The 16,477-nt window shown below is 33.9% G+C and overlaps 1 protein-coding gene across 3 annotated transcripts in view; it reads right to left on the reverse strand.

Annotated features, from left to right (window-relative positions):
• LOC114335486 (EGFR adapter protein-like) overlaps nt 1–16,477 on the reverse strand; it is a 1,026,571-nt gene that overhangs the window by 282,221 nt on the left and 727,873 nt on the right. Inside the window, exon 1 of one of the 3 annotated variants that reach the window (XM_028285746.2) lies at nt 2,749–3,086. The exons of the other annotated variants lie outside the window; for them this stretch is intronic. The gene's annotated coding sequence lies outside the window, so the exon portion shown is untranslated. Of the gene's footprint in view, nt 1–2,748; nt 3,087–16,477 lie in introns of those variants that run through there. 3 annotated transcript variants of the gene reach the window in all.

Raw genomic sequence — 16,477 nt, forward strand, 5'->3', positions numbered from 1 at the left:
TGCAGATGATTGACAATAAAATGCTCGTTTTCACGCTACGTCTTATTGTACGTTTTGTGTGTCATGCAAAACATACGACAAAACGTACGATTGGTCCCGTGTATAATGTGGCGTGTAAACAGCAAAACGTACGTCTTGTCGACACACAAAACGTACAATAAGGCGTAGCATGAAAACAGCAAAACGTAGGGTAATGGATCCAAATATGAGACCCTTTTTTTAAAACTCTTGGTAATCGTGAAGTTTATGGATTAAAGAAGTCTTAAATTAGATACATGTCAGATAATTATGATATTATATTGCAAGAGGTTCAAAATTAATTTTAAACTAATATTTTTTTACCAATAAATTAATTTTTTAAAAATGTAAAAATTTCCAACTTAAAAAAAGGTGTCTTAATATGAGACCATCTAGTATCCTAATATGAGACACCACGTTATATAGGTTAAACAGGTGATACAAATTATTTTAACGCATTGTTCTGGATATAAACTGTATTACATGCTGTAGACATGATTCTATTGTTCTGAAGCTGTTTCTTTGTGGCATATTATGTACTTAATTTTATTTTTTTTAAATAAGCCACAATTTAAGTTAAAAATAAAAATTGGAAGTCTAAACGTCAATAAATTTCATTTTTAACTTAAATTGCGGCTTATTTCCCAATAAAATAGTAAAAAGACATGATGCTATACTCAAAACATTACAGTACCATATCTCATATTAGCCAAACTTGAGGGTCTCATATTAGGAGCAACCACGTGTTAACTTTTTAGTCCGTGTTTTGAGTTTATGATTGGTTTTTGCGCCACTATAATTACGTGTTTCTGTAACCAATTTAAGTAGCTATCAATTAATTACTAAGGTGATTTTTTTTCTCTCACCATAAAAATAAAAATTCAGTTTGAGCTACACCGATTAAAAAACTTTTGACTCGCAAAAAACTTAAAAACTTCACTGACTGGTAATACTAAATCACAGAAACTCGATTTATTCACAGCCTACTAGAAACACTACCAGAGCTTAGTTTTTACCCCATTTACCAGGCTACAGCACTTACAAGACTCTAGAGACAGGGGTCTCATATTAGGAACAGGTCTCATAATAGGATCCTTGACCCTACGTCTTGTCGAATCGAAAAAATTAAATCCGCTTATTCACAAAACGTACGTTTTGTCGTAAGTTTTGCATGACGCACAAAACGTACAATAAGACGTAGCGTGAAAACGACCCTTCATAACATTGGCTGCATCATCCATGTTGGAAAATCAAATTATTTTAAATCAGAAAATCTTTCTTTTAAATCGGCCGATAAAATATGCAGATGATTGACAATAAAATGCTCGTTTTCACGCTACGTCTTATTGTACGTTTTGTGTGCCATGTAAAACGTACGACAAAACGTACGTTTTGTCCAGTGTATAATGTGGCGTGTAAACAACAAAACGTATGTATTGTCGACACACAAAACGTACAATAAGACGTAGCGTGAAAACAGCAAAACGTACGTCTTATCGAATCGAAAAAATTAAATCCGCTTATTCACAAAACGTACGTTTTGCATGACACAAAAAACGTACAATAAGGCGTAGCGTGAAAACGGCCCTTCATAACATTGGCTGCATCATCCATGTTGGAAAATCAAATTATTTTAAATCAAAAAATCTTTCTTTTGAATCAGCCGATAGAATATGCAGATGATTTGACAATAAAATGCTCGTTTTCACGCTACGTCTTACTGTGCGTTTTGGTGTGTCATGCAAAATATACGACAAAACGTACGATTTGTCCAGTGTATAATGTGGCGTATAAACAGCAAAACGTACACACAAAACGTACAATAAGACGTAGCATGAAAACAGCAAAACGTACGTCTTGTCGAATCGAAAAAATTAAATCCGCTTATTCACAAAACGTACGTTTTGCAAGACACAAAAAACGTACAATAAGGCATAGCGTGAAAACGACCCTTCATAACATTGGCTGCATCATCCATGTTGGAAAATCAAATTATGTTAAATCAAAAAATCTTTCTTTTGAATCAGCCGATAGAATATGCAGATGATTTGACAATAAAATGCTCGTTTTCACGCTACGTCTTACTGTGCGTTTTGGTGTGTCATGCAAAATATACGACAAAACGTACGATTTGTCCAGTGTATAATGTGGCGTATAAACAGCAAAACGTACACACAAAACGTACAATAAGACGTAGCATGAAAACAGCAAAACGTACGTCTTGTCGAATCGAAAAAATTAAATCCGCTTATTCACAAAACGTACGTTTTGTCGTACGTTTTGCATGAGACACAAAACGTACAATAAGACGTAGCGTGAAAACGACCCTTTGAGAGTAAACACAAAGAAGATGCGCTGAGCTGGCCACCAGCCGTCTAATGGCACGTATCCATACAAAGGGCGAACCTGCTCCGTGAACCACAAAGTCCAAGAAACGTAGATGGGCCCAATACTCCAATCTTAAAAGAGATTATAAAAGGACTTTAATTCAATTTAGAATTTACTTTTACATATTATTTACATTACTAGAGCAATTTACTTTCGTACTTATTATGCTTTATTGTAGAGTGGACCAATGGCACTCGTACTCGTCGAATGTCTAGGGATAATTCAAAACAGTCGCGAAATATACTTTAAAAGAAAAAACGGTAAAGGAAATCCGAAGTAAACAATTTAAATCAATTTAAATCATATCTAAACGGTTACTGTCCAGGTATACATTGAACTCACCTTTCCACTACTCCTTGCAAATGTGTTATTTTTCTTTTAATATCTCGTAACTGTTTTATAAAATTATTGTAAAACTTTTAAATTACCAATCAACCGTAACTTTCATTACGTATATATGTAAAAGAACATTAGCAACATGTACTAGATTCGAAATAGCTCGAACTAACATTGAAAGGAAACTGCAAAGAACCGTTCTCTAATGTCGCACTCGCAAACTTCGCGTAGTACACCACATGTTCGACTTCGCTACACTATTGCACTGTTCGACAGTTCGACCCGACATTCATACATACAAAGTGTCATTAGTTTCCAATACATTCCAATCTCTATCACTCGATCGCCAAGAAGTCGCATCAAGGAAGGAGCAGATGTCGCTCGATGACGTCAAACACAAAAGTTAACTCTCAAATGGCATCTCAACAATGCCGGTTTTAATTATTATTGAGGTTACAACAACGTGGGCGAATTAATATGTGTGGAAGAAGAGAAGGGATAACAATTTAAAGAACTGAAACAGTAGCATGATGAATGATAACGGTACGTCATTTTAAACGATCTACTATTGTTTTTTTTGAATGGTAGAAAGATAATCAGTTTGAAGAGCGGACTTTCAACAAACCAAGGAAATCTTGTTTTGATGTTGATCTTATAAAACGTCGATATTTTTGTACAAGTATTAGGACTTACTGCAATGAAGACGTGATTAAATGCAATTTTTGGTGGAGATAAGCCACAATTTTACACATAGTTAAGTTTATTTGACGTATTGATTTCCACTTCAAAAATTGTTTTTGTATTTTGAGAACGATTTCCGAAATGGAAATCGAAACGTCTGTCTCTCTCTCTCTCAGCTGTATCAATTATACGGGGCCCCCGACATTCAGGGGCCCCGGCGCTGCATTTCGAAACAAAAGTTCCAGTTAAAAAAAATGAACAAAATTGAAACACTTACAACGCTTTGAAAAAGTGTGTGATCATCATTCTCTTTGCCTTATCCATATGCGGGGTCGGCTTCCCTAATTGCATTTCTCCACACAATTCTATCTTGGGTCGTATCAATATTAATCCCCTTTACCAACATGTCCTGCCTAATCTTAGTCTTAATAGTCTTTTTTGGTCTTCCTCTCCTACTCCTTGCAGGAATCTGCACTTCAGCTACTCTTCGTATCCGATGATTAACGTCTCGACGTTGAACATGACCAAACCATCTCAACCTATGCTCTCTCATTTTGGCATAAATTCCATACCTAGACTTCCACTAATATACTCATTTTTAATTTTATCCTTTCTTGTCACTCCACTCATCCATCTCAGCATTCTCATTTCCGACACATGTATTCGTTGTTCCTCTTTCTTTTTCACTGCCCAACATTCAGTTCCGTACATCAGAGCCGGTCTTATGGCTGTTTTATAGAATTTTTATTTCAGTTTCATTGGAACTTTTCTGTCACACAACACACCACTCGCTTCCTTCTACTTCATCCATCCAGCCATAATTCTACTGCATGCCTCTCCATCCTCCATTAGTCTGTAATACCGATCCTAGGTACTTGAAACTATTGCTTTTCACAATCATTTCACCATTCCAAGATACCATTTTATTTGTAGTAACTCCATCTTTAAATGAACATTCCAAATACTCTGTTTTTGTCCTACTAAGTTTTAAACCTTTTTCGTCCAGAGCTTGTCTCCACTGTTCCAGTTTTTGTTCTAAGTCTATTTCACTATTTCCTATTAACACTACATCACCACTCACCAGCGTACATTAGGCACCATGGAATGCTACCCTGTAGTTTCGCTGTTATCTGGTCCAAAACTAATGAGAATAAATAAGGACTAAGCATCGAGCCTTGGTGCATTCCTACTTTCACCTGAAATTTATCAGTCTCTCTCCACACCTGTCCTAACACTAGTCATTACTCCCTCATACATAGCTCTCACAATCTTTACATATTCGCCAGGGACTCTTTTCTTATTGAGTGCCCACCACAGAATCTCTCGAGGAACTCTATCATATGCTTTGTCAAGATCAATGAATACCATATGAGCGTTGGTCTCTTTATCCCTGTATTTTTCCATCAGTTGCCTTACAATGAAAATTGCATCTATTGTTGATCTGCCCTGCATAAAGCCAAATTGATTATCGGATATTTCGGTTTCTTCACGTATCCGTCTATCAATTACTCTCTCCCATATTTTCATGGTGTGGCTAAGTAGTTTTATAGCCCTGTAGTTTGTGCATTGTTGTTTGTCTCCCTTGTTTTTGTAGACAGGTACTAATATACTGCTTCTCCATTCGTCTGGCATTTGTCCAACTTCCATAATTCTATTAAATAAACCTGCTAGCCAACTTATTCCTGTCTCTCCCAATGCTGTCCATACTTCCCAGGAATATCATCTGGTCCGACTGCTTTTCCTTTCTTTATTTTTTGAAGCGCTTGAGCCACTTCGTCGTTTGTTATTATGGTAACCATTGCTGTTGTTGTCTTCGTTAACTCCATAGGCTGTCTGTCAAATTCTTCATTTAATGAACTGTCAAAATACTTTCTCCATCTCTCTTTGACATCCTTTTCGTGAATTAGTATTTTATTATTTTCATCTCGGATACATCTAATCTGATTAAAATCTCTTGCCTTTTTTGCTGTCTGTTTGGCTATTTTATATATCTTTGCTTCGCCTTCCCTGGTATCAAGTTGATCGTATAGAAACAAACTAACTTATCAATAGAAGTAGCACAGAAAACGACAATAAATATCCCCTCCGTACCACCAGATTCACAACAGGTGGAATACTTTCTTTGGTTACAACCTCCTGAGATTTTCAAAATTTATAAATCATACAAGGTGCCGAGGAAATTAAGATGAGAGAATTTTAAATAATTCACAACTCATCTACTCAGCGTGGTAAAGCTCCAACAAGAAAAATTCCTTAATACTCAAACAAAAGAGTAAATGAATTAAAAATGTATAAACATTCTCAATTTCTTTGCAAAACAAAAATGCAGCAGGTGCATAATACTCTGGTTAAATCGGAGAGTGCAGGAAGAGTCTATACCGGTTTAGGAGATTTTTTTCTCCTCATCAGTAAACCCATATCCTCTTCTCTCCGCTTTAACCATTTACCATAGCTTGGGCCTTCCCGAATTGCAAAGAAATAAATGTCACGGATGAACTAGGGCCATCTACCGAAAAACAAACTAAGTTATCAATCGAAGTAGCACAGAAAACGACAATAAATATCGCCTCCGTACCACCAGATTGACAACAGGTGGAATACTTTCTTTGGTTACACCTCCTGAGATTTTCAAAATTTATAAATCATACAAGGTGCCGAGGAAATTAAGATGAGAGAATTTTAAATAATTCACAACTCATCTACTCAGCGTGGTAGAGCTCCAACAAGAAAAAATTCCAACAAATTGAGAATGTTTATACATTTTTAATTCATTTACTCTTTTGTTTGAGTACTAAGGAATTTTTCTTGTTGGAGCTTTACCACGCTGAGTAGATGAGTTGTGAATTATTTAAAATTCTCTCATCTTAATTTCCTCGGCACCTTGTATGATTTATAAATTTTTAAAATCTCAGGAGGTGTAACCAAAGAAAGTATTCCACCTGTTGTGAATCTGGTGGTACGGAGGCCCAATCATCTTTACTCCACCAGAAATTCAATCTTTTATATTTATTTACCGATCCCATCCACTGAGTTAGTAAAGAAATCTATACTATATTCCGCAAAAAAACTTTACAACCATCTCCCTTTACAACTTAAATCTGTAACACCTTTCCCAAAGTTCCGTAAAGTGACAAAAGCCTATCTATCTAAAAAACCATACTATTCAATAGAAGAATTTCTTAATGAATAACTAAGAAAATTGGGTTTTATACGCAATAGCTTAAACCTGTCAGTTCCTAATGTTGTATTTTATTTATTTATTTATTTGTTGTAAGTATGTTCAATTTGCAATTTATATAAATTTTGCAATACAGTGGAGCGTCGATAATCCGAACTAATTGGTACAGGGGTAGTTCGGATTATCAAATTGTTCGGATTATCGAACATATGTCCAAATTACATACGAAGCTCATAAACATAGTACATATTATGTACATACGTTTTAGTTACAAGGAATAAAACACCTGCATAATAAACAAAAAATATATTGTATGTATTTCTGCATAAACAAAACAAAAATCCGCGGTCATATTTTGCAAATATCGTCATATTAAATCCAAAAATTCGGTCCGTGGTCATATTTTTTAATTTTATATTTTTTTTGCGTTCGGATTAGCGAAAGTTCGGATTACAAGGGTTCGGATTATCGACGCTCTACTGTATATTGTTTTTGTCTTTGCTTTTATATGTTATATACTGTATATTGATGATTTATCTAATTTTAGTAAATTGTAGTTGTTATTTGTTATTGATATTATTTTTCATTTGACTGTATGTAAGCTTTGTCCATAAAATTGTAAAAATTTTCAGTGACAATATAGTATATTAAGTATGGAGAACGGTAAGGGTTTTATACTGATCGAAGACAATTGTTTGGAGGAGGACCGGGGCAACGACTCCAATTATTGTCTGAGATCGGTTACCCTTAACGTTCGACATGCTTATAACGTTTTTTGCATTGATACCATTATAAATTATAAAATTAAACATTTTCGTCATATTGACTAGTATCATTCATTTTATCAAGATAGATACTTTGGTTGTTAGGTAGTAACTAGGGTGCATAACAACAATGGAGAATTGAGTTTTTATTTAGTTGTCAATAATTTTAAGTACAATTTTGATTATTATAAATTAAAATATAAGCGAAAGTGAATTTGAAGAAATTGAACGGGCTTGGGAAGAAGGGTGTTCCGCAATTATTCCCGAAAAATCCAAAATCCGTTATCAAAATACCTACCAAAGTTTTAAAAAATGGTGCGAAGGCCAGAATTTAAGAATCGAAGAAAAGACTCTATTGGCATATTTCGTTCAAAGACATATGCAGTTGAAAGCTCCTGGAAGCCTCTGGGCAGAATATTCAATGATTAAATCCACCGTTTTTCTTTACGATGGCATTGATATTTCCAAGTTTTCAACTTTGATCGCGTATTTGAAGAGAAAAAATGTTGGCTATAGGCCTAAGAAAGCGAGCATTTTTACACGGGAGCAATTTGAAAAATTTCTGATGGAAGCACCGGATGAACAATTTCTAGTTCACAAGGTAATATAGAAAAAATATTGTGCAATACTAGTAATACTACTAATGTATGCGATTCTGCAGGAGTTTCTGTTAGAAGTGAAACCACAGCCCAAACAAGCGGGATTTCATTAAATAATTTAACAAATTGTACCATAAGTTTCAATATTAATAAATAATTCGTTAGTTTTCTTTATTCTTTCAAAAAATAAATTAAAATTAAGAGATTTGTTAACTCGACGGTAAGTGAATTACTTACCGTCGAGTTGGAGTACTTACCGTCGAGTTGGATTACTTACCGTCGAGTTGCTAGTAAATGTCACCTACTGACGTAAAATCTGTCACGGTAAACAGTAAAAAATGATCAATCGTGCAAAAAAGCATATTTCTATTCTATTTCTATTCTAAGTCATTTCTATACTGAATATTAAAAAAATGTAGTTACTTCTCTTTTAAGATAGTAAATAAAATACCAGTACCGCAAGAAAATAGCTTCAGAACAGTATTAACTATGAAAAGCTCACAAGAACCTTTCCAAAACGTGTGACGTATACATTTCAAAATCTATTTACCTATTCCATTGAATACCGAATTATGAGTGCCTCAGAGACTTCCTACAACGCATTGCCGAGCATATTCTCCGATTTCGGTGCTTAAAAATGCCAACAATAGCGTAATGAAGTGAAGTTATGGCTTTTTCAAGAACCTTCGTCGACCGAACAATGGCCAAGGCATGCATGATTCCAAAATTCGAAACGAATGAGCATCGTCGGTCTAGTGGATCTGTTCTTAGGGCTCTTTTCTACTTGAGTGTTTGTAATCCCGGTTCTATGGGGTCAAACAAAGAGGTTATGTATAAGAATAACAGTCCATTGTCCATATACCACAATGGGAATTCTTCAGATTGACATGCTGTACGTTACAGGCGTAGATTTATTTAATTGCCAAAAGGGTTTGAATGTTTTTTTTAGAAAAGTGGAGAACCCATGTTTCTATTAAAAGTATTTAATTAATAATTAACGAGAATATTTATGTAAAAAAGTTAGAAAAGTAATAAACAAACTAATCAGTGATCGAAATGAGAAATCCCAGATCCATAAATCTGAAACCTCTTGTGGAACCAATTTCTGGGTATTACATCCTTAATATCTGCCTTTTACAATTTATAAAGCAAGAAGACGACGAATAAAGGAGACGAAAGGGGAAAAATCTGGGGAAAAAAATCAGAGATTAAGGATGTACCCACAAATTGGTTCCACGAGAGGTTTCAGACTTTACGAATAGGATCGTTGACTTCTTCTCATTTAGTTAATAGATGTCGCTACAGTGTCCGACAAACGAATTATTTTTATAATTCTGCCTAAATAAACAGTTTGGTTTTATTTCGATTCAGAGCTAATTATTTAGCCCTCTGATGATGTCTGTGGAGACTGAAACGTACGTGTGGGGATGACTGATCATCTCTGAACCGAAATGAAACATAAGCTGTTTTTTCATTTAATCAGTGGTCATTTATTGTATTTTAATCTCTTCACTTATATATTTTTGGTGCTACTATAGTATACGGTTATCTGTCACATTTCTGCTATAGCTTGTGGTCTACCGAGGGATGAGGCATATAATATGTATTATATATACAGTGCCGAAAATCTTTACAAAGTGAATTAAACGCATAACTCAGAAGCATTATTATTTTGATTATACCCATTAATACTTTGTCATATCACTTTACTATTTTAGTTGGGAATAAGCTTAATCCCAACATCCCAACTATTCTCCGTTTGAAAATTATTGATAGCACCATTTTTATGGGACAATTCATTTGTATTGTAATGTTGCATTACATTACAGGGACCCACAGTAACTGTAGGTGGCTGTGATTGTATTCGAAGTTGATGACCAGAAAAAACGAAATAAATGGTCGTAAGCAAAAATAAGATAACACCTGGACAATTATTATTAGTTAACCATCAATCCATACCGCAAATCACCTTTGCTATTTGGGCGCAAAGGACATCGCACACATCTTATGGAAAATATAATGTCACTCAAATTCAATAAAATTTATACGATTAGATTCGTTTTAATATAACGATCAATTCTTATCATTGCGCCAACTCTTAATTATGATTAATTACGGCGCAAATTGCAATTAAAGTTTATCGAAATCACATTTTTGGAGTCCATAAAATGTTAGTTTACAATCATTATTGCTCTGAGTGCTATTCATAACAGCTTAAATCCCGCTTGGGCCTAAGCGGATTAGTGAAACTAATCCGCTGATTTATGGAGTACCGAAAATCTGGGTATTTTAAAATATTTTTTCTCTCTCTAACTTATGTACCTACCCATTTGATTTCAGATTTATTTATATCAATTTCTGCTCTTATTTTTGAAAATAGAGAGTTGGCGCAATGATAAGATTTGATCGTTAATTTAAAACGAATCTATTGGTATAAATTTTATTGAATTTGAGTGACATTATATTTTCCATAAGATGTGTGCGATGTCCTTTCAATGAGAAGTTGGGACCCTCGACAGAAATGTAACAGAAATATCGAGAAAGCCAGTTCAGCTTTCGTCAACATGAAAAAAAGTCACGATTCACGATTCAGGTAACGAATTGAAAATAAAAGTTTGTTTAAAAAGATGCTATGTATACTCCCTTTTTCTGTATGGAGTCGAGTCATGGACCTTAACTGAAGCATCACTAAAAATACTAGAAGAATTTTAAATGTGGCGTTATAGACGCATGTTGAGGATTTCCTGGATAGACAAAGTTACCAACGGAAAAGAATATAATGGGTAAAGAGTGCGAACTAGTCGTACAACTATCAGTAAAATGTCGCAAACTGGTGCATCTGGGCCATGTAATACGCAATGAACAACAATACAACCTACTCTAGGCCTTACTTCAAGGTAACGTGCATGGAAAAAGAGGTCTATGAAGAAGAAAACTAGCTTAGCTTCATAACCTACCTAAGTACTTTAACTTGACCTTCTTCTTCTTCTAGTGCCGACTCCACTCATGAAAGAAGCTAATTCGTCTCTATCTTCTTCTTTTTTGAAAAGCGTCTCTGTGTTTAACCCGGTTCAGTCGCGAATGTTTTTCAGCCAGGATATATTTGTCGTCTACCAGAACCCCTTTTCCTTCGATTTTACCCTTCATAGTCAGCTGTAACAACTCGTACTTATCATTTCTAAATATGTGCCCCGAATAAGTTCTTTTTCTTTTTTTAATGGTGGCCAAAAGTTCTCTATCTCTTCCCATTCTGAGCAACACCATTTCATTCGTAATATGATAGGTCCACGGTATTTTTAAAATTCTCCTGAAAAGCCACATCTTAAAAACTACTATCTTTCTCATTAAGTCAACATTATCAGTCCACGTTTCGACACCATAAAGAAGAATAGAGTGGATAACATTTTACCATACGATGTCAGATTTGCAGATTGAGTCTTTGGTTACTCAGAAATTTCTTCATCTTCAAAAAGGCTTCTCTTGATTTCTCTACTCTTAATCGAATTTTTGATTTCGGATTTAGATCTTCCGTAATTCAGACTCCTAAGTATTTCATTTTGTCCACTTGTTCGATATCTTCATTTTGTATCTGGATCCTTGTTATGACTTTACCCATCTTGCTGATCACCATGGTTTTTGTTTTCTTTTGGTTTATTGTTAAACCAAACTATTCTCCAGTATCACACATTGTGTTTAGAAACGTCTGTAGGTCTTTTTCAGTGTCAGCGATTATGACGTATGACTGTATCGATTTTTCAAGTGCAAATACATATAACAGTTAAAAAAAGAATGTGTGTGTACTTTGTACACACGTAAGAAGTTATACTTCTATCATAATATAATTTCAACGAAATAAATATACCTACTTAACAGTTACAATACAAAAAATTAACAATAATTACCAAAAATGAACCAAAACTTAACAATGCCAAATATTAAAAAAAAAAAAGAAAAAAATATGAATCGTCCGGGATTTGAACCCGCAATCTCGCGATTTTTTGATCTCTGGTCCAATGCTCTACCAACAAGGCCATCAAGCCGCGTGCCAGTTACCTTTCAGATATACATAATTATACATCACGGTGACAAGTGAAATATAAAAATAGATGTTTTATTATTTTACGCCCAAGGAAGACAAATCCAAAGACACAAAATTATAATAAAAAACCTTTTAAACCACCTTTTTCAAATTGCGCAAGTTGTATTATTAATATTAATGTTAATAAATGAAATATAAATATTTTGACGTTTCACAATTTGACAATTCACTTTCAACTACAGTGCCTTAAAATTTTTAAAGCACTAGTGCCTTAAAGTAGCATTTTTAATGCTCCTATGGAGTTCTAAAAATTGCATTTTTAACACGTTTTGTAGAAAAATATATTTAAAAACACTAATATATTCTTTCCACACCTTTTCTGGACTGATACATACATAAACTAAAACATTTTGAAGTATAACTTCAAAAATATAATATGAAAACTATTTAAAAAGGCAGTATAACTATTAACTAACCTTTGCTGTTTCTCTTCCCACAAATTTTAAAACGCAACAACCATACATAACCAAACCGTCAACCGTCCAAACCACAGCTGCGCTACAGCTGCCATATTGGATAATTTTTGACATGTCATTTGAACATCCAATCAGAACAAAGTTATAATGCGCATGCGCCCGGATCATAGGTTTTAACATATAAAAATTCACCCTCATATCGCGCGTAAAGAAGTATAACTTCAAAATTTTTCAATAATTGTGACCTTTAGCTGATCAATCTATAAGTCGCTACAGTGTTTATGCTTCTTGGTCTTTGGCAGCAGAACAAAGGTCGATAGTAGCCAATCTCTAGGTATCTCACCAGATTTGTATATTTGTGTCTATCTATTTTTTGACTATCGGATTTTTTAGGGCAACAGTCAACAAAGTCAAAATAGCCATGTTAGTGGTCAACATCCGTAACGGATAAGCAAAGCACAATAAGAGAAAGAAGCTTGTTGTCATTCTTAATCTCTTCATCTTGGTGAATCTCAAGTAAATTGATCGATAACCCTCTACAACGATTACGAGCGTCTGCCACTGTTTGGAGTAAGTTTTCCGAATCTCCTGCCTTTATAATATGCCTTTTAAAAAGGTTTTTATTGACTTAGATGCAGTTTATTATAGTTGGAACATACAAAGGAGCACGGCTCATAGAAATCCGGCTAAGGTAATATAAAATCTATTTTCGTGTCATTAAAATGAATGGAAGGAACCGAATGCCATAGAAAAAGTGAACAAGGGAAGAGGGATAACAAAAATATAGGTATATCTAACGTCAAGTCGGGCATAGATCATTATTTCTTCTATTTTATTTTGATACGGAAGGAATTCTTTAAAAATCGTATGTCTTGGGAATGTTAAACAGCTGGCTGCTATTTCGAAAGAAAATAAAGCTGTAAGCGGTTTGAACAATGATTTATCGATGGCTTTTTTCAAACCAAAGATGTCTACAAATTCGCGACAATAGCGAAATGTCGACTCCGGAAAATCTGTAAGCGTTTTTCAATGATAACTCTCTTTTTTCTTTTGTTTGGCTCACCGAAAAGAAAGAAATATGCAATTTTATCACATAACATGCTATTTATAATATTTTCAAAATTTATTTTTAACTTAATAGATTTACAGACTTGGTATAAAAAATAGATTTCGAGATACTGTCAGTATCAGTCAGGAATTATAAAAATTTTTGAAGTTATACTTCTTTACCGGCGATATGAGGGTGAATTTTTATATGTTAAAACCTATGATCCCGGCGCATGCGCATTATAACTTTGTTCTGATTGGATGTTCAAATGACATGTCAAAAATTATTCAATATGGCGGCTGTGGCACAGCTGTAGTTTGATTATTTATGGTTGTTGCGTTTTAAAATTTGTGTGAAAAGAAACAACAAACAAAAGTTAGTTAATAGTTATACTGCCTTTTTAAATAGTTTTCATATACCTATATTTTTGGACTTTTGGACTATTTTGGACAAGGAAAACTCATTCTAATTTGGTAAGTAGTTTTTATTATAATCATATTGTAATTATACATTTGGATTTGGTTGAAATACAGTAGAGCGTCGATTATCCGAACTAATTGGGGGACATAGGTGTTCGGAAAACCGATTTGTTCGGATAATCGAACTACAATATATTGATACATATTTATAGTCATACATATTTATCCACAAGTGAATAAAAGCCATATTTATATACCTACATATTTATTTATATCTTGATAATGACAACTAGCAACTAAACAAAAAAGTGCAGTCTTTGCAACAACATAATTATTTTTGGATACAATATTGAAGAAAATTGAAGATATTTTAAGCGTCAATTACTAACGCTTGCTCGGTATTCGAGTGTGGGACGCGGGAGTCGATAGTTCGAATAAGCGGTCGTTTGGTTGATCGACGACGTTCGGATAATCGACGCTCTACTGTACATTTATTTCCTCAAGAATGGGGATTTTAGAGAGAAATCCCAAATTAGGCCCGATTTTGATTTTTAAATTATGATTTTTTGGCGTAGATTTATTTATCTAGTAGGTATGTAATGCTTTGATTTACATACTTAATTTGATTACCAACAAAAGTTCTACCAATCTTCATCTAATATATTGTTTTCTTACTGTTTTGTTATAGTTTAATATTTTCTTCCACAAAATTTAAACTACATAATTTAATTATATTCAAAACAACTGTCAAACAGTAAAACGTTCAGTTACCCTATTTTTCCACATGACAAATAATGTGGAATTGGACGAGTGAGTCTAGGCTTCGATTACGAATCAAAGCGCCCCGAAATTCACGGGTTCGATTCCCGATGCAAGTTTTTATTTTTTTATGCATTTTATGATTGTAAGTATATTTGTTATATAATTTTTTTTCAGAAAATGCGTATTTAAAATGTTTGCCAACAATTATCGTTCAGAAATCATTTTTTCTTTGTGGCATTTTTCAATGTGTTTGTGTGCGTTTTATTCTTTTATTTTTTTAAATTTTTGGTATTGTCTTAAAAATCACATAATATGTAGTAGAAGTATAACTTCTTACGTGCGTACAAAGTACACACACATTCTTTTTTATTCTTCTTCTCCTTCTTCCCTTATGTAAGCAATTTTGCTTGTTCATTGGAGGGTTGTTGCCTTGTCTCTATAGAAGATTGTCACTACATCTCGTGTACGGTGACTTAATTGTGACATCGCTACACTACATTTTATTCTAATCTCGTCACTTCATATTCGTATATACTTCTTAAAATTGATTAATTTCAGGTAATCGAATGAACTATCTTCAAATATAGTCATACAAGGAACGCAGCTCATTTTGAAGTCACTACTTTAAAATGTATAATATATTATGTTTGAATTGTCAATATAAATGAGTTAGATAAAATTAAATTGGTGCTACTATAGTATGCGGTCTACGGTACCGAGGATGTGTCTACCTGTGCATATGGCTTTGTTGTATTGTGCGGTGTACCGATTTTACGCAAAATAATGAAATACAAGAAAAGTCTTGTAGAAAAAATATGTATTCACAAGTAATAAACATTTGGAGGAAAATTTACAAAAAAATAACGATACAGGACCTCGATTTTTGACCCTTCGCTTCGTTATCGAACGTATTCGCTTCGTATCTGTTTAATGTACAGATAGCGAATAATCGATAACGAAGCAAAGAGTCAAAAATCGAGGTCTTGCCTAATAATTATTATTAAAGAAAACATTTATGCACCTTACTTTAAGAGAAAAAGGCAGTGAATGATTCTAGCTTAAAAAAGTCATGCAGGCATCCTAACTAAGAAGATTACGGTGTCATTTATATAATAGTATAGAAATAAGTTTATTGTAGGTATATTCCTGAAATAGTTATTTATGAAACACTTCGTGAAGTATGCTTTTTGCGCACGCATGCGATGTTTAGAGCACGACCGGGGTTTAGATACTTCACACGCACAGTTCCCTACAATATTTTATCTACGATAAACAAATAAAAAAAACTGTAACTCTTCGTCACTGGAATTCATTTCTATTCTACAATTTTTAGAATTTTAACATTTAAAAATTCTAACTTCTTTCAAACCACAAAACTGTCAAGCTTTTTGTTGTAATTTATTGCTCATTATGTCATCACCATGACAACGCGAAAGTTAAGGATATTTGATTATATGAAAGTGTGCCAAAAAGTAAATCCCATTTAAAATACATTGTTACTTCACGCACACTTTAAACCCTTCACGCACTGCTATCTATAATGGCAGTTTTCACAAACTAACTTATACTATGACATAGAGTAGATAAAATACTTTGTTACTTCACGCTTCAACAATTGAGTTCAACTCAATTTTCAATATGTGAGTCCTTTCATATCACATCCACGTTGGATAGAGTCCTGTGTTGCCCTGGGTAATATCCGGGAATATTTGCAATATCCATCTATTTTAATAATAATATGTAGTATCATTTAAGATCTTGCAACTTTT

This window comes from Diabrotica virgifera, chromosome 2 (genome assembly GCF_917563875.1).
Source record: "Diabrotica virgifera virgifera chromosome 2, PGI_DIABVI_V3a".
Lineage (NCBI taxonomy): Eukaryota > Metazoa > Arthropoda > Insecta > Coleoptera > Chrysomelidae > Diabrotica > Diabrotica virgifera.